Raw genomic sequence first — 20,525 nt, forward strand, 5'->3', positions numbered from 1 at the left:
GCACCGGCATGAAATCGAACCCTAGACCTAGGTTACCGAGCGCGCAGAAGTAGACACAAGGGAACCAACAAGGTGAGGGCCATGCCGAAAGAAGCTATTGGATCGGATCAGAAGCCTATTAGATTTGGCGGATCCAGCCTCCAGCGGCGGCCTGGAACCCCCTCATCGACCGCCACCAACCCATGAGTAGCTGCGCCAATATGGCCGGTGGTAGCAGCCCGCCTCACACCCACGCCCGTTGAGGGCCACGCCGCCACCAAACAAGCCATTGCTAGCTGAGGCGGAGGGAGTCTGCAGGGGTGAGATCCGTACCTCGTTGCCATGTGAGAGACAGGGAGCATGCCTGGGTATCAGCGGAAAAAGAAGGAGGCAGAGGATGTGCATCGCCGCCGCAGCGGGCCACCTGGAGATTGTTGGCAGCGGCGGCGAGGAACGAGAAAGCGAATGAGGAGTTGGTTGGGCCGGCGGCGGCATTCGCCCGTGTGTCCCAGGAGCTACCCACGAGACGTGAGCAGAAACTTAGTTCTGATATACTAAACTCAATTGCACATATGATAATACTTCCCACTTTTGTATCTCTTCTTTTCTGAAATTTTGTGGGGAATGGTGATGAAAATTGCCATGTTAAAGCAATTGAAAATCAGGTTATAGTAAATATGTTTTTCTTGTCTTTATCCCTGATCCAAAACAAAGTTGTGTTTGTTTGCAACACTGGCAAATCTGATTCATAAAAAGGGATCATACATTACAATGCCTCCGTTATCCTGGTAAAGGAGCTCCCATCCCATCTAGCAATGTTGCGATGTCATAGAGTCATCTGCTTCCTCCATGGATCTGCTTACTCCATGGTGCCAATGCATGGTGTTACATCAGATCCAAACCTGTTGTTAGTTGTCAATTGTAAAGGCAATACTAGCTTCGGAAATGGGGGGAGTGAGACGTTGGTGCTAAACTGATCAAATGAGAACTGATAAAAAGGCAGAAAACAAGGAAAGGAATTGGTGCAGACATTAGTTGCAGCAGCCATTAACTAGGAGATGAAAGGAGAGCGCAAGAGGACGAAGGGCAATCTATATAGACGGATTTGGAGGGCCTTCCGTGGGATAAAATTACCCCTTGCTAATTCTAATTACAGGAAATGACACAACAGCCAATGTTTGTTTTTTGAGATTCGCCAATATTTTATTTAAGGGGGGTGTTCTGAAGCACAACCCACACCCCAAAAGACAATACCACCACAAAACAATATCTTCTCTGATGACATAGCTATATAGATATAGATACCCAATCCAACACTTTGTGCACCACACAAGCAATCCAGTCAACAAGGGCACATTACAGTTATTGGGCAACCAACCATCCTTCCTCGATTGGAAGTTTCTAGGCGAACATTTTTTTGACTAAGTTCACAACAAAATGCACAGGGAAGCGAAAGAACGACACTCCCACATTCATCTTGTCGCCATGTGCTTCATTTGCAGCTTCACTGTTTGGGGCAGCCTCCGCATGCCCCATCTCAACACTTGCCACTGAATTGCTGCAGGTGCTAGTATGTGCGTCTAGTAAGGGAGCAACCAGCTTGTCAGATGGCCCTAATTGATCTGGTGGAATGGGAACCCCACCCCCGGTAACCTTGTCAGTGTTCACATCCATCATCTTGTGTGGCTTTTGGGCTTTCTGGTGCATGTGATCAGTTTCTGATCGACGGCGTACCTTGCTCAGTGGAACCAACTCCTGTCACATGAACATAAATGCAAAACTAAATTATTTGGTATAAACATCATAAAACAAACTAAACTCGTTACTCTTCTTCCCGTTTTGTTTGACAATATAGTAAGGTAACTAGCCTAGAATAAAAACATAATATATTACATTATTCTTTCCCATCAATCTTACTAGAACATTTAGATTTCTTTTGTTTGGTCGCGAAAAAAATTGCAGACTGGAAATGAAATCACATGGAAATTTTGAAGTAAGTTTGGTTGCCTACAGAAACTAGGATGGGTAATGGGTAGAGAAAGGACCGTGACGAGCTACTCATTTATTGATGTCCAGGCATGTTATGAAGAAGAAAACCATAGCCAACTACTTATAAATCATATATGCTTGAGGTCTGATAAACCAGGCAACTTGGGTTTTAGTTGTCATAATAAACAGCCCTATAACTGAAATGCATCTCCAGGACCCAAGCCTCAATAAATTCTGACATCCAACCATGGTGTAGCAATGGAATCAGAGTAAATGCATGAACCCTCAACAGTGTAGACAAAAGGAGAATTACCTCAGAGTGATCATGATCATAACAAACAAGAAACCTACAGCGGCACCCCCTTATGTCATGCATGCGCCTTTGAACTTGAAGAACGTGTGCATCAAAATAGAGGGCCTGCTCTTTGCCTTCCTGTTCAATTCAGCACAGAAAAATTTATTCTAGTGAGAAATCATCTCGAGTAAATGATAACCCTACATTACGAGACGGCTACATCACATGAATGTTTGATTGTCTCTTTAATCAACTTTCCCTCGAAGTGTATAATACTGTCTCGAAAGAGCAGTAAGGTCATGCACACTTCCTCTCAATGCTCTAATTTATCGGTATACCAGTGTTTGTGTGCAACTACCAACATGAGGATTAGTAGACAACCTTAATTAATGAAGGTTGGTTTATCCACTTTATAAATGACCAGATATTGGTTAGATCCTTTATTTTATAAAATAAAAAAGAAGCTTTCAGTGCTCAATTTAATAATAAAGTAATAATAATATTTATTGGATAAATTCACACCCGATTTATATTAAAATCAGTTTTAGTACTAAAAATTATGACATAATAAAATGCATTGATTTTACGGTCATGTGCCGGTTGGACCAAGTGGCATCACAGTGAGTTACTATGTAATATGATTACCAAGAATATGGAAATACACAGGAAACACATGTTGTAGTTAAATACATGCAGCACTGAAACTTACAATTCTTAAAGATTATTATAGTAAAGCCGTTTAATAGGTGTTATCAACCACAATTATTTGAAAACTCACAAACTGTAATAACAACTTTTAGTGCATAAAAAAGCAAAATGGAATAATTAGTTAACAAGCAGAATTTTCAAGTGCATAACAAAAGCAAAATGGAGCAGCTGTGCGGGAGTGGATACATATTCTGTGGCTAAAATAAACTGTCTTAGTATTCTGATCATAGTTTTAAATAGCGCGCTAAGCATCTTAGCGGCGGACCTCTTCCAAATGCTATAGCGTGCTATAGCGAAGCTATAGCGCGCTATTTAAAATGTTTATTCATTTGTTTGGACCAAAGTCTCTTAGCGCAAGACCTTTTGTAAACGCTATAGCGTGCTATAGCGGAGCTATAGCGGGCTATTTAAAACAGTGATTCTGATGGGTAATTTAGGCCCTGTTTGTTTGGGCTTTTGCTTATACATTTGCAGCTTTTCCGCTTCGACAAAATGCGACAAAAGATCCAAAATATGTGCGTTTTCCTTCGGCTTTTAGCTTATACCATCATATAATAATATTTATTCAATAGCCAAAAGACGAAGCAAATAGCCTGTATTAGGATCTTTTCTGGCTTTTTTTCCAAAATGGAAAAGCTGCGAGAGCAGAAGGAAAAGCCCAAATAAACAGGGCCTTAAAGTTTCATGAAGATATGAATTATCATGTTGTGAGATGCTAACTTGCCAAGTCAGGTGAACAGAAGTCGTTTATGATGGCTACCTTAAAGCAAAGAATGAGATCCCCAGGCATCACAGTAACACATTGAAGAGAATGCTGTCTCATACATTTACAAACATCAACCATTCATCCTCCTCAGGTCCAAACCAAGTAAATCGAACTAGTACTTCCTGAAACACAAAAACCAAATAAATGCAAGCACAGTTGGCGTAATGCACATGTATTGAACCCGCTGTCGAGAGTGATTAAACACTAGAGGAACATGGGTATTGCGTAATTCTCGAAATGATCGAGTCTAGTTTTCACCGATGACTGTGAGAAGAAGAGGAAATCACTCCTAACCACATATATCGCTTAGGACTCGACGGTTTGTGCAACTCACACACCAGCCCATTGGTGTCTGTCAAGCATGTTTGCCTTCCACGCTTACTACATACACTACACCTACATGATGCAAACTTCTTTCCGTACACTATGGCTGTGACTTCTTCCTTTGGTGTGTGTGGAGGTAACTAGAGTCTATAACAATACTACTACTGCTGTTGTGATTCTCCAAAGAACACTGGAAGAAAGAAATAGTAGAATTATTGAAAATCATCCAACTTGGGCAGCCATAGTGTACGGAAACAAAGTGTTGGCAGCTAGTAACGCCATGGTGTGGATGACAGGTAGTAAGCGCAGAGGTCCATGGATCAGTTAGTTAATTTGGAAATTGACACAGCAAGGATGCGTATGCTTTACAGTTTAAATGCATACGAGTCTGGGTCTGGAATTTGCGCCTGGTTATTCATTGAAAAATTGCGCCAAGTTATTCATTGAAAAAAAGTCTTATGCAATGATATTGGCACCGAGTGTTGTTGCCAGCTTGCTGCACATTTTTTTTTATTATATATGTTGTTGCTGGCTTTGCTGCACATTTTTTCAACCCTTTCTTCCCTTATTGTAGACAAAACAAAATCCCCATTCACTTCTTTGGGTTTCATTTCTCCATAGAAGAGTAAGTACAAGGAACCCTCATCAGTGTTAATATCTTTTTGAGAATGACCATATAACCATAATATTAACAAACTAGTAATGTGGCAATATCTCTAACAATTAGCACCCTTCTTCATCTGGGATAAAATATCAAAAGACAAATAAAACAATAATCTAGCAAACTAGCAGTACTATTTCTGTTGCCTCTTTCCTTAAGGAAATGTACAATACAAGAACCTAGCTTGACAGGTTTGTTTGTTCCAGTGATTGGCGTCTGGCTCGTTTTTCACCTAGAAGGAGGGCACTTTGGCTCAGAGATGCCCCTCCTTGTTGCTGGCTATGCGGAAGAGGAGCAGCCAGGACTTGATTATGAATTGACCATGCAGGGACGACGACAATGTCCTGTGGAGCAGACCAGAATTTAACTGAATAATCCATTTTGGAGGAGACTACTGTGTGATGGCTGTCATCAGGGCCACGTCATGCCGTCATTGATGATCCGATCATGACATCATGATCACGACAAGGAATGCACAATCAGGTGGTGCAGATTGTGTCGCGCGTTAGGATGTTATGTTGCACGTTTGCACCATATACATAATCTAATATTTTCCCTATGCTGACAATAGATCATGGGCAGAATGGGTCAGTGGGGTTCCATGGTGGCAATGCAGCTGAAAACCACCATTGTAGTTTGCTACGCTTCAGTTTCCACAACTCAAGGGTGTAGTAGCGCTGTGGTTAAAGGTTTAAAATTGCTTCTCATGATAACTGAAGGGTGTGAACTAACATTTTCCTTTTTAAAACTCTGAGACGTCTACACAGCTATATAATCTTTGAAAGAAACATCCAATTTACATTTTGTTTTACATGAAAAAACACAGACAATGTGCAAGTAAAATTATACCACCAAGTATGGGCTTTCCATATGAGCCTAAAGTAGCAAATACTCAATGTTTTTTATGTCTTCTTAACTGTTCAGTATTTTATTTGCACTATCTTGTAGTGATACTTCCCCAACACACAGGACTCGTATAACATAAAGTTAGATAAGACAGGTGATCAAAATGTTGTGACATCAATACTGCATTAGATCTAACAAAGTTCTTGAATAAAGAATGTCAGAAAAGAATTTAGTAACATCAGTCATATTTAACAAAAAGTTCTATGGTCATTACCGGGTGCTTTGTTTCAGTGAACCTGTGGGACAGAAAGGCAGCAACATCGTACCTGTAACAACAAGAAAGGTTTATGGTCAAGCATGTAACACTGAAACAAAGTTCTATGGTCAAGCATGTAACACTGAAAGGTTTATGCAAGTAACAGACCACATGCGCACTAACGCAGAAAATTAAATCACAGGCCCAAAAACAGACCACATGTGACATCAAAGGACACAAAAGATGTATATATGATCATACCATGCGCCATTTCTACCAGATTTTGCTTCAAACATGACCTTGTCACCATCCGAAGAAATATTCCCTGATTGGTAACGACAGTATCCATAATCAATAATCAACATGATACATTGTATGTGTTTGGTCGGTTACAAAACTAAAATCTTCTTTACGACAATCATGAAAATTGTGCCATGCATGTGGCCAAGAGTTATGAATAAAAATAAAGGGGGCACAAACCATGTGTCCTGCAATAGCCGAAATAAGCCTATATAGCCGAGTCAGTGCGACGACATGCTTTGAAGGGCCCACAAATGAAAAGAACTACATGCTAAGGCTATGAAGCGTCAGAAGCCGCAAACATGAAATTGAGTTGAAAATTTTGTCTACTGTTCTGAATAAAGCTAACGGCCCACCAAACAATCATGTGTCCTGGAATATCCCAAAGGATCTTCAATGACCGAGGCAATGGGTCGGCTTGTTTTGATTTCATACCAGCCAATATTAATTGGATTGCCATTATCTTCCTGCAGTTGTGCATAAATGTAACAGGCGCACGAACCACGTGCCGTGCAATTTACTAAATGGCGTCAACGACTAATCGATACAGCACGACGACAAGCTTCATGGCATGCAAAACCTTTAAGGAGCCCTAGACACCGAGAGAGGTACCCCTGCAAACAACATATTGAAGGAGCATAACACTGATATGCAGAAATTCTCGACCACCAGATCTTCAGAAACACACCATCATGTATCATCCTAGCAACTGAACTTAAGATGGGGAAAATTATTACATCTAAATATGGGAAAAAACAGCTTATCAACTTAAGATGGGGATTCCTCCAGCACCTGGGTAGGATACGGCCACTGGGTGGTGTTCCTCGGCCACCGGGGGCATCATCATCTTCGTGGACTGCTGCGACTGTGCGGGACCTCTGGTTCTGGAACCAATTCCTCACCTGCGACCACCCAACACAAACCAACCTGTATAGATCCGAATAGGAGATAGGGCGGAGCCGATCTTGGGCAAGAGGGAGGGAAAACCTAGTACCTGATTGTACTGGACGGGGACGTTGCCGTCGCCGGAGTGGTCCGGGGAGGTGTTGAAGTCGTCCTTAACTGGAACACGAGCAGATTCGTCAGAGATGGAGATGGAGATGGAGATGGAGGGAGAAGCGTACGTTACCAGTTCAGCAGGTTGCGTGTTACCAGCCGCGGTCAGTCCAGGCTCGATCACGCGGCCGATGCAGCCCCTTTTGGCACTCCTCCTCACAGCACGCCACCAACTTTTGCAATTAATGTAGTGCAATTAATCCCATTAAATTAATTCCACTAATTCCCCCCGGATAAAACAAATACTGTGGGTGCCAATTCCGGTCAGAATTTGTGCAAGTCCCGTTCCTGCCAGGTGTTTTGGAATTTGATGTAGAATGTGGTACGCGTAGGTTCATTGTGCACATTGAGCGCCAGGTGGTGTAGAGCCGAGTCACCAGGTTGCTGCGACGTATACTATGGCGCTGAGCTTATTTGCATCGATTCACCCCGTCCCTAGCAAGCCATTCACCATATTAAGATTTACGATTTACCGAAAAGGGTCAAATCGTGGTCGCTCGTGACCGCACCTAGCCCCCGGGCGGTCGCAACTTCCCAGCCCCAGCGACATGCCGTCGTTGCGCCAAACCATGAGCCATACGCGGACACAAATCGACCCGCCCCTCCTCCGTGAACCTCTGATAGACGTCCCATCCCTTCGCCATTTCTAGATGCACAGTTAGTGCACGGTTAAACCATGTCTAAAATAATGAGGTCAGCCAGGATGTCATCCTAGAACATGAGTCCGCAGTGATGTCATCTAGGACATTGACATAAGCACTGAGGTCATCACCCTCATGGAATTAGTTTATTTGTGTTATAACTTATAAGAGCATCTAAAGCCATGGACGCGCCCAGGCTCAAATGTGCCCGCAGACGCGCCCAGGCTCGTCCGCGGGCACTGACCAGTCATGCCTCATATGTTAGCTTCCACAGCCCCCGTCCCTCATATCCGAAACCCCAAACCCATGCAATGCTAGTATTAACACGGTCAACACGCAGTTCATCGGATCACCATTTGATCGCGGGACAAAAGGACCATAGTTCATCAAGAGTTCCGCGGCCGATAGTGCAAATCCATACTACAAACTACTTAAAACATCGATTAAACATAAATAAAACTTGGGAAGTGTGGAGGAAATCACCATTTCCCTCGCTGGCCACTTCCTATTCCGGTTGTCGGCGTGGCTGTGCCCCTCTTCCATGTAGGCGTCGGCATGCGGCAGTGTGTCGTCGTTGGAGCTGGAGGTGGAGCCGTCCGTCAGGTCGGAGTCCTTGGAGAACGCTTGCCCTGAGAACCTTCGTATTAGGTTCTCCTGCTCCTTTGCATGGTGGACCGCCTTCGCCTTGGCCACCACCTCCTTGTTTGCCTCGCGCTCCGACAACTCGATGCCGAGTCGGTGCGCCTTGGCATTCTTGCGGGGGAGGCGCTGCGCATCCGTCTCCGCCATCATGAGAGAGTGGCGAAGGGCCTACATAAGGAGCACGTCCTCGGGATCGACCGGCGTGCTCGTGTGTGACCGGCATGCAGTCAATGCCTACCCCGCCGCCGCCCTCTCCCTCGCCCATTGCTGCTTGCGGCGAGCTGCACGTGCCTCAGACTCAGGTGGCGGTGCGGGCACGAGGACCGAGCGATGCACGGGTACCAGTTCCGGAGCAGAGGGAACCCACATTAGTGGTGGTGGAGGCATACGTAAAGGATGTAGGGAGAGGAGTGTACGGAGCTGCGCGGCGCGCAGGATGGGTCAGCGACATCGGCGGCGCTGCGTCGATGGGTTGTGCGTGCTGAGGAAGATGAGCCGCCAGTGCCGGTGTCACCTTGGTCTACGCACGACCACCTCAACACGATGCAGACGGTGACCTCGTCCACATCGTCAGGTTCCGCTTCGCGCAGCAGGCTTGCCCAGCCGCCGGATTCTAGACCGGAGCCAATGTTGTTTCCATCGTCGGCCATAGCTATATTCAGATAGGTAGTGGGCAGTCGCAACTGCCCAGCCCTCGCGACATGCTGTCGTTGAGCCTAACCATGAGCCATACGCGGACACAAATCGATCCGCCCCTCCTCCGTGAACCTCGCTGGTAGACGTCCCATCCCTTCGCCATTTCTAGATGCATAATTAGTGCAGGATTAAACCATGTCTGAAATAGTGAGGTCAGCCAGGATGTCATCCTAGGGCATGAGATCAGCGGTGATGTCATCTAGGACATTGACATAAGCACTGCAGTCATCACCCTCATGGAGTTAGTTTATTTGTGTTATAAAAAAATCTAAAGCCATGAATAGCAAATTCGGGAACTCAAATGCCCGGGACACGCTCGGGCTCGTCCGTGGGCATTGACTGGTCACGCCTCATATGTTAGCTTCCACAACCGCGTCCCTCATATCCGGAACCCCAAACCCATGCAGCGCTAGTATTAACACGATCAACAAGCAGTTCAACAGATCACCATTTCATCGCGGGACAAAAGGACCATAGTTCATCAGAAGTTCCTCGACGGACAGTGCAAATCCATATTAGAAACTACTTAAAACATAGATTAAACATAAATAAAACAGAGGAAGGGTGGAGGAAATCACCATTTCCTCGCCGCCACCTTCCTCTTATGTTTATCAGTGTGGTTGTGCCCCTGCTCCATGTAGACGTCGGCGTGCATCGGTGGTTCGTCGTTCGAGCTGGAGGTGGAGCCGTCCATCAGGTCGGAGTCCTTCGAGCACGCTTGCCCCGAGAACCTTCATATCAGACTGTCCTGCTCCTTCGCATGCAGACCACCTTCGCCTTGGCCGATGCATCCTTGTTTGCCTGGCGCTCCGACAACTCAATGCCGAGTCGGTGTGCCTTGGCATTCTTGCGACGGAGGCGCCGACCATCTATCTCCGCCATCGTGAGAGAGCGGAAGAGGGCTGACATGAAGAGCACGTCCTCAGGATCGACCAGTGTGCTCGCGCTTGACCATCGTGCGTCAGTGCCTACCCCACTGATGCCCTCTCCCTCGCCTGTTGCTGCTCGCGGCGGGCTGCACGTGCCTCATACTCTGGCGTCCCCATGCACGCAGGCGCCAGTGTGGGCACAAGGACCCAGCGGTGCCTTGGTGCCAGTTCTAGAGCAAAGGGAACTTGCTTTGGTGGTGGTGGGTGGCATACCTAAATGATGTAGGGAGCGGAGGGGCAGGAGCTGAACGATGGGCGGGATGGGTCGACGACATTGACGGTGCTACGTCGTCAGCAAAGCGTGTTGAGGAAGATGAGCCGCCGCTGCCGGTGTCACCTTGGTCGATGTGCGACCGCCTCAATATGATGCGGTGGGTGACCTCCTCCACACCATCGGGCTCCGCTTCACATAGCCGGCTCGCCCAGTCGTCGGGGTCGTCGGATTCTACAGCGGAGGCAATGTTGTTTCCATCGTCGGCCATAGCTAGATTCAGATCGGTGGGGATTAGATGTGTAGTGGACGAAGAGGGGAGTGAAGTGGACTGTGTATTGACTGTTGTCTAGGGTTTTCTAGATGAGGATATTTGTGGGGCACTGGTGGTCTAGGCTGCGCCAAGCCAACGTGGCGGACACGCCCGGGCCGCCCCATACCTGCCCTACATTTGGGATGGATATGAGGTGCGCCAGACAGCCCAGGCATTTGAGGCTGGCTAATGATCGGGTTGTCCACTTGGGCGTTTTGTGACGGTTAATTTGGGGTACCCGGATGTAGATGCTCTAAAAGGCATGTATTTCTTCTTCTTAAGAAAGGAAAATCAGGAGAAAAAAACATCCTGCTTCAATCAGCTGAGTTTCAAGTAGTAACACACAATGAGCCAGCTACTAAGAGTGCTCCTGGGCACTCATAGTTTGGGGCCCGAGAATAGTAGTTCCTACAAACAATTGACATCAGAGCGTTATTCAGGCGACCATGTTGAGTAGAGGAGCACAGCAGTGGTCAGTCTCCGGCTGCTATAAGACGCCACCATAGCAACAGTTAGCCTCTGGCGGCTCCAAGGCGCCACCGCGGCAAAAACGGCATCACTTGTAGAGTCGTGGCTGCATTATGGCATGTCGCGGGACTGATGATGAGATCATGATAAGGGAGGTCATGTGCGAGACCAGTGGTTATAGCGGCATTAGCCTCTCCCTCCCGGTGCTCAACTGCACCAACGATAGTAACTGGGCGTTGGCGATCGAGCTGAACCTTCAGTCGGCGTGCCTGTAGGACTCCATTAAGGACGAGACGGTCTTGCAGAGAGACAACAACTAGGTATTGGTGTTGCTGAGCCGCATCACTCCGCCCCCACCACAGGAGATGCACAACATGCTCGGGCGGAACGGGGAGCACAAAGGAGGCATGGGGTTGGATCAAAACCAAACACCTCGGCAGCAATCGCGTGCCCAGGCGAACGCATAGCTGCTTTTTTATTTCCCGAAAACGACGGTGAGATGTGGGCAATTTCGTCGCGACCCCCAATCTTCCGTCGGTTTAGTTTGCGCGAATCTTGGCGCAACAATCAGAGCCACATCGGATTATAGAAGAAGTCAGTTCTGTGATAAATGCTAGCAAGCATATCGTATAATAAGAAAACTACCTCGTAGCGCAATGGCTGGCCACTCACCCTCGCACCCAGGAGAACTGGGATTGAGTCCCAGGCTCCCCCATTTTTAAGTAGATGGTGATTTGTCTGTTGGAAATTTTTATGTGGTAGCTTACTTTTTTGAACTACATCACATGGCATTTTGGAAATCAAGAGATGACATTTATTTATTTATTTAAGAGACATCATTTTCATTTATCAAGAGATGGACTTTTAAAAACAAGGAGTGTCCCGCCCCGCGCATGGGCTGGCCAAACAAGTCGTCGGGAGGGGTGGAGGGGGCTGGGGTGTGCTCTTCCGCGACTTCCGGCGACCAGGTCACCAAAAAGGGGCACCCGCGGCCACCTCCATGGCTCCACCACCCCCATGGCTCCACCACCCCCGTGGCACCACCCAAACCCCTTGGCTCCTCGTCTGGGATGGGGCTCCTCAACGGAGAAGACAAGCCCGAACTCCCCTACGATGGAGAAGACAACATAGACCTATCCCCCGATGACTCGCCCTGGAGCGACAACGCCTGGTCTGAGGAGGAGGACGATGTGGTGCCTCGCCCCACTTCTCCTCGCGTCTTCCACTTCCCACTTTGATTATAATCCACTATAACGCTTATTTTTCTTCAGATTAGCATTGATGGGTTGTTCGGGTTGCTGCAGGGCTCGCTGTTGTTCGAGGATAGCGGCAACATGTTTGATTGGTGCTAAATTTTTCTCTCTTTTTTGGATATAGAGTTGTCTTTTTTTGTTTCAAAAAGAGAGTGAGGGTTGGGGCTGAATAAAAAAACTTAGAGGTTCATGCCCTTGGCCGGTGCAAGCCTAAAGATTTGGGTTTCATTCAAGTGGTTTGAATTGCAACTTGTGAAGGTAGGTCATTACAGTAGACGTTGTCATCGTGCGCCATGTCGAAGTCGGCTCAGTTTTCAATGAAAATCGCGCCTCCCCTTCCTCGCTGTCAGTAGTAGCCGATGTACTAGATATCCACATGACCAACTAATGCCCTCCCTGTTACCACATAGTTGCAACCGCCTGTAGCCACCACCACCCCACTGTGAGCCACAAAAGACCCCGCTCATTAGGCCCATCAGACCAAAGAACGAGGGTGCCGTGACCACATCACCACCGCCCGGGCATCGCTGGCTACCCTCGCAACCATCGGCAGCCATACCACCACCGTCCCGGGGCCGTCGGCAGGGATCCAAGCTATGCCTCGCGCGTGGCTGACATCCAGGGCCGCACCCGCGCTCCATGTCGAAGATCTCCCATCGGGATGAGGAGACGAGGGCCTGCCGACCGTCGCCCATCAGACAAAGCACACACACACACACACACAACTAGTAGAAAAAGGCCTATTTATCACGGTTCCAGAGGGCCTTTAGTCTCGGTTCTGGAACCGGGACTAAAGGGTCGTTACTAAAGCCCCCCCCCCCCGCTTTAGTCTCGGTTTTGTTACGAATCGGGATTAAAGGCCCTCCACGTGGCCGCTGTCTGGAGCTCCACCTTTAGTCCCGGTTACCAACCTCCCTAAAGGAAATTTTACGGGATTTTTTTTATTTTTCAAATTTCTGAATTATTTTACAATTTAGTCTTTAATCACCCGCGTCACTTCTCAATTTAACCTTTAATCTCTAATCATCCCTCAGCATTCCAAATCATCTAACTTCCGGCCGGTCACCTATTCTCTCACTACTCCAGCCTGAGCACGCTTAACTTCCGGGTTCTATTCCTCCTCGTTTCCAAGTCTGCACTTGTTGTTTTCCTAACAATAGTAAGATGAGGTCACACAGGAGTTTAGCTTGAGCATGAAGTCACACTATTCACTGTTTGAGTTTCAAACTATTATTCTAAAAAACAATAATTATTTAGTAACACTAATATTTCTTGATAAGTAGTTTGACCATTGTTTGACCACAGTTTGACTAGATTTGACCAAAATTCAAAAAACTTAAATAATTATTTAGTAACACTAATATTCTTGAGTAAATATTTAGTGACACTAATACTTGTTGAATAAGTAGTTTGACCATTGTTTGACCAGATTTAACCAAAAATCAAAAAAGAAACTGAAATTTGAGCATAACTTTCTTTCCTTTTAGAATTTGAGGATTCTAAAAATTTGCAAAACGGCCTATGGCAGTCAAAATCGGATGCGGATTTTCGTGCTGAAAATTCTGATATATTATACGTTTTTTTCCGACATCATATGCAAAAGTTATAGCCGTTTTACTTTTTCATAACATTTTTTGCAAAGTATGTACATATTTAAGTTTTTTAATTTTCCTAACTAGTAGATGTAGTAATATAACTACATCTCGAAGGATTTTATTTTTTGAAGTTTTTATCATTTTCTTTTTTCTTTCAAAACTGAAATGGCGATACACCGGGGGGGAGGGGGGTAGAGTTTGAGACCCGAACCCCTTTAGTCCCGGTTTGAGACACGAACCGGGACTAAAGAGCATTGCACCCTTAGTCCCGGTTCTTGTCTCAAACCGGGACTAAAGGTCTAATATTTAGTCCCGGTTTGAGATACGAACCGGGACTAAAGGGCATCGCACCCTTTAATCCCGGTTCGTGTCTCATACCAGGACTAAAGGTCTCATTTGAACTGGGACTAATGCCTTTAGCCACTTGAACCGGGACTAATGCTCACGTTAGTCCCGGTTCGTAATGTAACCGGGACTAATGTGTATATTGAGCTGTGACCAAAGCACTGTTTTCTACTAGTGGCACACAACTCAAAGGAACCCACAAAGATTTCTAAATGTAAAATGTGTTGAGGGTCAAACATGCAAGTGGACCCGGGTAGTGTTCGTGTATAGGTAATCTCATTTAAATAACCTGCAGACCTTAATGGACAGATATACGATAATACAACCACAAAACAATATGTTCTCTCAATCTTTGAATAAAGAATGCCAAAAATGAATTTAGTAACATCAATCCTATTTACCAAAAAGTTCTATGGTCATTACCGGGTCCCTCGTTTCAGAGAACCTGTAGTTCAGAAAGGCAGCAACATCGTACCTGAAACAACAAGGATTAGTCAGGCATATAAAACTGAATGGTTCATGCAACACAGACCCACCCACACATCACGCGCGCGGAAAATTAAATCACAAAAATAGACCACATGTGACATCAAATGACACAAAGGAGGAAATGGTGAAATATGTATATATCTTCATACCATGCGCCATTTCTAGCTGACATTGCTTCAAACTGGACATGGACACCATCCGAAGAACTATTCCCTGATTGGTAATGACAGTGTCAATAATCAACATGGTGCATGGCACGTGTTTGGTTGGTTACAAAAATAAAATCTTTTGACGACGAACACTAAAATTGCGCCATGTGGGCTAGAGTTCTGAATAAATTAAAGTAAAGGGCACTTGAAACACGTGTCCTGCAAGTGCCGAAATGAGCCTCGTGACTCAGAAAGCGCGGCGACAAGCGTTGGCGCACAAAGACAAAGAACTACAGGCTAGGTTGTAATGTCCTAGAATCCGACGACATTAACTTGAGTTCAAAAAATTTCCTGCAGTTCTCAATAAAAGAAATGGGCGCACGAACCACGTGTCCAGGAATATCCCAATTGAGCTTGAACGACTGAGACAGCGAAACAACATGTTTTGATCGGCCCGCCAAAATTAATTGGATTGCCATTTTTTTTTCCTGTAGTTTTGCATAAAAGTAACGGCACTCGAACCACGTGTCCTGCAATTTCCCAAATGGGCGCCAACGACGTATCAAGACAGCATGACGACAAGCTTCACACGCATAAGAGTAACGGCGCACGAAGCGCGTGGCGTGCAATTTCCCAAATGGGCATGAACGAGTAATCAGAGTCAGCACGACGACAAACTTGGCGCCATGCAAAACCTTGCAACAAAAAGCCCTAGACATCGAGAGAGGTATACCCCTACTGTATATGGACTTAGATTCTGCACCACGAGAGCTTCTGCATCATGTATCACCATAGCAACTTAACTATCAGTAGCTAAAGTTAATATTGGCATTCCAGCGGCACCTGAGTAGAATCCAGCCACTGGGTTGTGTTCCTCAGCCACCGTGGGCAGCATCATCTTCCCTTGCGGCGGTGGCGGGGCGCCCCGGGTGGTCCTAGACAGCTGCGACTGCACGGACCTCCGGTTATGAAACCAATTTCTCACCTGCGCCCACCCAACAAAATTCACATGTATAGATCCGAATAGGAGATAGGGCGGAGCCGATCTTGGGCAAGCTAGGTACCGGGAGGGGAAACCTAGTATTACCTGATTGTACTGGACGGGGACCTTGCCGTCGCCTGAGCGGTCCGGGGAGGCGTTGAAGTGATCGATTAGGCCCTGGATGACAGGACGCTTGGGCATGGCGTCGAGCTCACGGAGGACCTCCTCCATCTTGGCGACCTCCGCCTGGGTGAACCGGAACACGAGCCTTGGCGGCTGCCCCGTCATAGTTCCCCTGGCTGCCGCACCTGCCTACGCGCGCGGTGAGATGAGCAGAGTCGTCGGAGATGGAGATGGAGATGGAGATGGAGAGGGGTGGGAGGGAGGAGAAGCTTACGTTACCAGTTGTGTGTCACCAGCGGCTGTGCCTCTCGATCTGCGCTAGTGTGAGTGTGTGTCCAAGCTGGATCACGCGGCCGATGCAGCCCCTTTTGGCACTTCTACTCACACGCACGCGACCTACTTTTGCAATTAATGTAGTGAATTCATCCCATTAATTCCCCAGGATAAAACAAATAGTGTGGGTGCTAATTCCGGTCAGAATTTGTGCAAGTCCAGCCCCAGACAGGGGCTCCGGTTTGCCTACCCGACGTACTAGAAGGATTGGACGCACTTTGCTGCGACGTTCGTGTTATTGGGTTTTCATAATTTTTTTACTCCTTATTTTTGAAAATATTAGGTGCAATGGTTTTTTGAATAGTCAATCCTCTTTAAGTGTCACCAAATTTGTATAAAAAAATATATCAATATCCATAATATCAAACCAGCGTCATTATATTCGTTATCAAATGAATTTGGTCAAAGTTAAAGAAATTTGTCTTTTCAAAACCTAATACGCCTTATATTTTGGAACCGATGGAGTATTTGATTTGGCGAGTTGGGGAGATGATGGAGTGTGTTTTATTTTATTTATCATTATACTACAGTGTTTTGTGCTCCTTTCGCGGTCTGATTCTTGGTGATCTTCTAGTTATAATTGGTTTTATACCCTTAGTTCTGCCCCCCTCGTCAGGATTGCCCCTAGTTTCTGAAAACATGTGGTCTTACCCAACCCACTTTGGCGTCTTGTGCTTTTTCCCTTTGACCATTTGACCGTCACTTTGAAACCTTCATAACTAATTCATACTAAATCAGAAAAATGCAAATTAGATACCAAAGTGTTCAGAAAAACGTCACCTGTATGTCAATGTCACTTGCATTCATGACAAAAGTATTGGTAAGTGCCCATCCGTGTTTTAGCTCTTATCATACCACCGTGAACAGTAAAATCTAAAAAAAATCAAAAAATCCAAAAAAAAGTTGCTGGCAAAGAATGAAAAATGTTGTAAGTGCTTGCCAAGTTTCATCAGGGAATGGCATTCGTGGCAAAAAAAAATCAACACTCGAAAATAGATTGTTCTTTTTTGCCACGACTTCCACGAATGTCATTCCCTGATGAAACTTGGCAAGCACTTACAACATTTGTCATTCTTTGCCACCAATTTTTTTTGAATTTTTTAGATTTTATTGTTCATGGTGGTATGATAAGAGCTAAAACACAGATGGGAACTTACCAACACTTTTGTCATGAATACAAGTGACATTGACATACAAGTGATGTTTTTCTAAACATTTTGGTATCTTATTTGCATTTTTCTGATTTAGTATGAATTAGTTATGAAGTTTTCAAAGTAATGGTCAAACGGTCAAAGGACAAATGCACAAGACACCAAAGTGGGTTGGGCAAGACCACGTGTTTTCAGAAACTAGGGACTATCCTGGCGAGGGGGAGACAACTAAGGTTATAAAACTAATTATCCCTATCTTCTAATCAGCCCATACTTATATTGGTGCTACAGTATCGCATGTTTGCGCTCCTTTTTTCTAGGTGGCCAAGGGGTGCGCGAGATTGTTACGTTTTCAAAAACTGGTTGATGCCGATTGATTCGGAAAAAATCATTGACCTGGACAAAATGTGAACCAAATCCAAATTTGAATACCTCAGTCGGATGGGTGAGCTTCAAAATTATGAAGCATAGTGAATTAAAAGAATATAATGAGAGAGCTCTTTAAGAAATTGTTGTCCCTGTCAAAATTCAGTGCCCAATTCTAAAAGAGAAAGCATCCAACTTCAATCAGTAGAGCTTCAAGTAGTAGTACACGGCTACACGCTGAGTAGCTATTGAAAATGCTCCCGAGCATTCATAATTTGGACCCCGAGAGCCTTATCCAGGCGACCATGTCTCTAAGACGCCATCGATGGCTCTAAGATGCCACCGCAGAAGCAGTTAGCCTCCGACGGCTTCAAGACGACGCCGCGGCAGCAGCGACATAGCTTGCTGAGCCGCGGGCGCATTAGGACATGTTGCAACGTGGGCGATGAGATCATGATAAGGGAGATTGTGCGTGAGACCGATGGTGGTAGAGGCACTAGCCTCTCCTTCCCGATGATCACCTACACCAACTATAGTAACTCGGTCCTGGTGATTGAAGTGAACCTAGAGCCGGCGTGCCGGTGGGACGGCATTAAGGATGACACCACCATGTGGAGAGATGACAAGTAGGCACTGGCAGCACTGATCACAACATGCTCGCAAGGAAGGTGAGCGCCAGGGAGGCGTGGGCTTCGATCAAAACCCAACACCTCTACAGTGCCCATCTGCGCGAGGCGAACGCTAAGAAACTGCGGCTGGAGTGTGAGTCCATCATCTTCAAGGATGCCAACGAGTCGACTACTTCGCCATGAGGATCACCAGCCTCAGAACCTAGCTTTGCTCCCTAGATGACGGCATCCACGACCACGGTAGTCTACAATGTTCTTTCCATCGTCCCATCCCGTTTTGCGCAGGTGGAAATCTCCATCATACTCCGCTTGATTTGCGCACACTCTCCATTGTTGGAACCGCAGCCCTCTGCTCTCTCTCTCTCTCTCTCTCTCTCTCTCTCTCTCTCTCTCTCTCTCTCTCTCTCGAACTCTCTCTCTCGAACTGAGGTGGAAGAAAAAAAACAGTGGACACAAGATTTTCCGACCGACGCACGAACGCCGCCACGGGCGCACGAATGCCCCAATCCTTTTCTTCCTTACAATGGCTACATGGCTACACACGGCTCTTACCGGCGCCCTCAACCAATACACCGGGGGTGGGTTTTATACCCAACACGCACACACACCTAGCTAGCTACCACACCTAAGGTCACCACGCACGCACGCATGACCCGACCACCACTGGCCACTAACTCAACTAGCCCACGCACGCATGGCCCGCTAACAACCACGGCACTAACCGCGTGCACTGACTCTCCTACATGCACGTACGGGTTGGCCAAGCTAACAAACTCTTGACTTGATCGCCACATGCAGCTAGCTAACTTTTCCGGCACACTCGCCGCAGCCATTGACGCTGCTTGTGCTGGAAGAAGCAGCATTACAGGGCGGTCGCTGCGGTGGCAAATCTCATCTAGGCCGAGGAGATTCAGGGACCTGGGCTGAGGATGGCCTACGTCAAGTCCATCCAGGAGGACTCAACGTCTCTTAGTACTGGATCCAAGGTCGCAATCCCGAGCTTGGTCAAAACTACAAGCCCACGCACGATGGCCGCGTCTTCCTCAATGGGGAGAAGGCGATGATCATGCCCACGCACGATGGCAGCAACCAACTTCCTTCACACAAGCGTGACGAAGCACATGACAGGATCGGTTGACGCGTTCGCCAAAATGGACTGATCGATCTCCGGAAAGGTATGGTTCACAAATGAGATCCACGGCCACGGGATTGTCATCTTTTCCATCGATAGGGGAGACCAGCAGCCATTCATAGATGTCTTCATCCCAGGACTAGAGATCGGTGTTGTCAGCATCGGCCAGCTCGACGAGAATTGGTGCCATATCGCCATTCGCCTGCATGGGGTGCTCACCGTGCACGGTCAGTGCAACCGCCGCCTCACCCAGGTAACGCGTACAACGGATCACTTGTACAAGCATTCATTTCAAACATGGTCATCCAGTGTGCCTCATTGTGGGCCATGTATCCGACGCCTGGCATTGGAATGCACGGCTTGGGCACCTACACTTGGACAGGCTGCGAAGGATGGTGCGCATAGTTTTGGTTCGCAGCCAACCGAACATTGAGCATGTCGACAAGCTCTATAAGGCATGCCGAGTCAATAGGTTGTTGTGGCGTACACTATGGCGCTGAAATTACTTTGGTCAATTCACCCTATCCCTAGAGAGCGATTAACCATATTGGGATTTACAGTTTACTGAAAGTGCTCACATCATGGTCGCAATCACCATACCTAGCCTATGAGGAGTCGCAGCAGCCCGGCTCCAGCGACCAACTGCAACTTGCCATCGATGCGCCCTAACCATGAGCCATGCACCAACGCAAATTGACCCGCCCATCCTCCGCGAACCTCGCCTATTGACGTTCCATCCCTTCTCCATTGTTAGACGTATGTTTAGTGGTTAGTATATTGATGTAATCTGAAATGTACAACCTAATGTATCTCCCCGTGTATCTCTATCCTCTCCATGTGAGTTATGCCAGACTGAATCCAAATGATTTGTCCTTCCATTGTATGGCACGACAAGGGC

General features: G+C 46.6%; 1 pseudogene; it reads right to left on the bottom strand.

Annotated features, from left to right (window-relative positions):
• Positions 1-1,174: 1,174 nt before the first annotated feature.
• On the bottom strand, positions 1,175-16,320 carry LOC119318729 (annotated as a pseudogene).
• Positions 16,321-20,525: the final 4,205 nt, after the last annotated feature.

Source organism: Triticum dicoccoides, chromosome 6A, assembly GCF_002162155.2.
Source record: "Triticum dicoccoides isolate Atlit2015 ecotype Zavitan chromosome 6A, WEW_v2.0, whole genome shotgun sequence".
Taxonomy (NCBI): Eukaryota; Viridiplantae; Streptophyta; class Magnoliopsida; order Poales; family Poaceae; genus Triticum; species Triticum dicoccoides.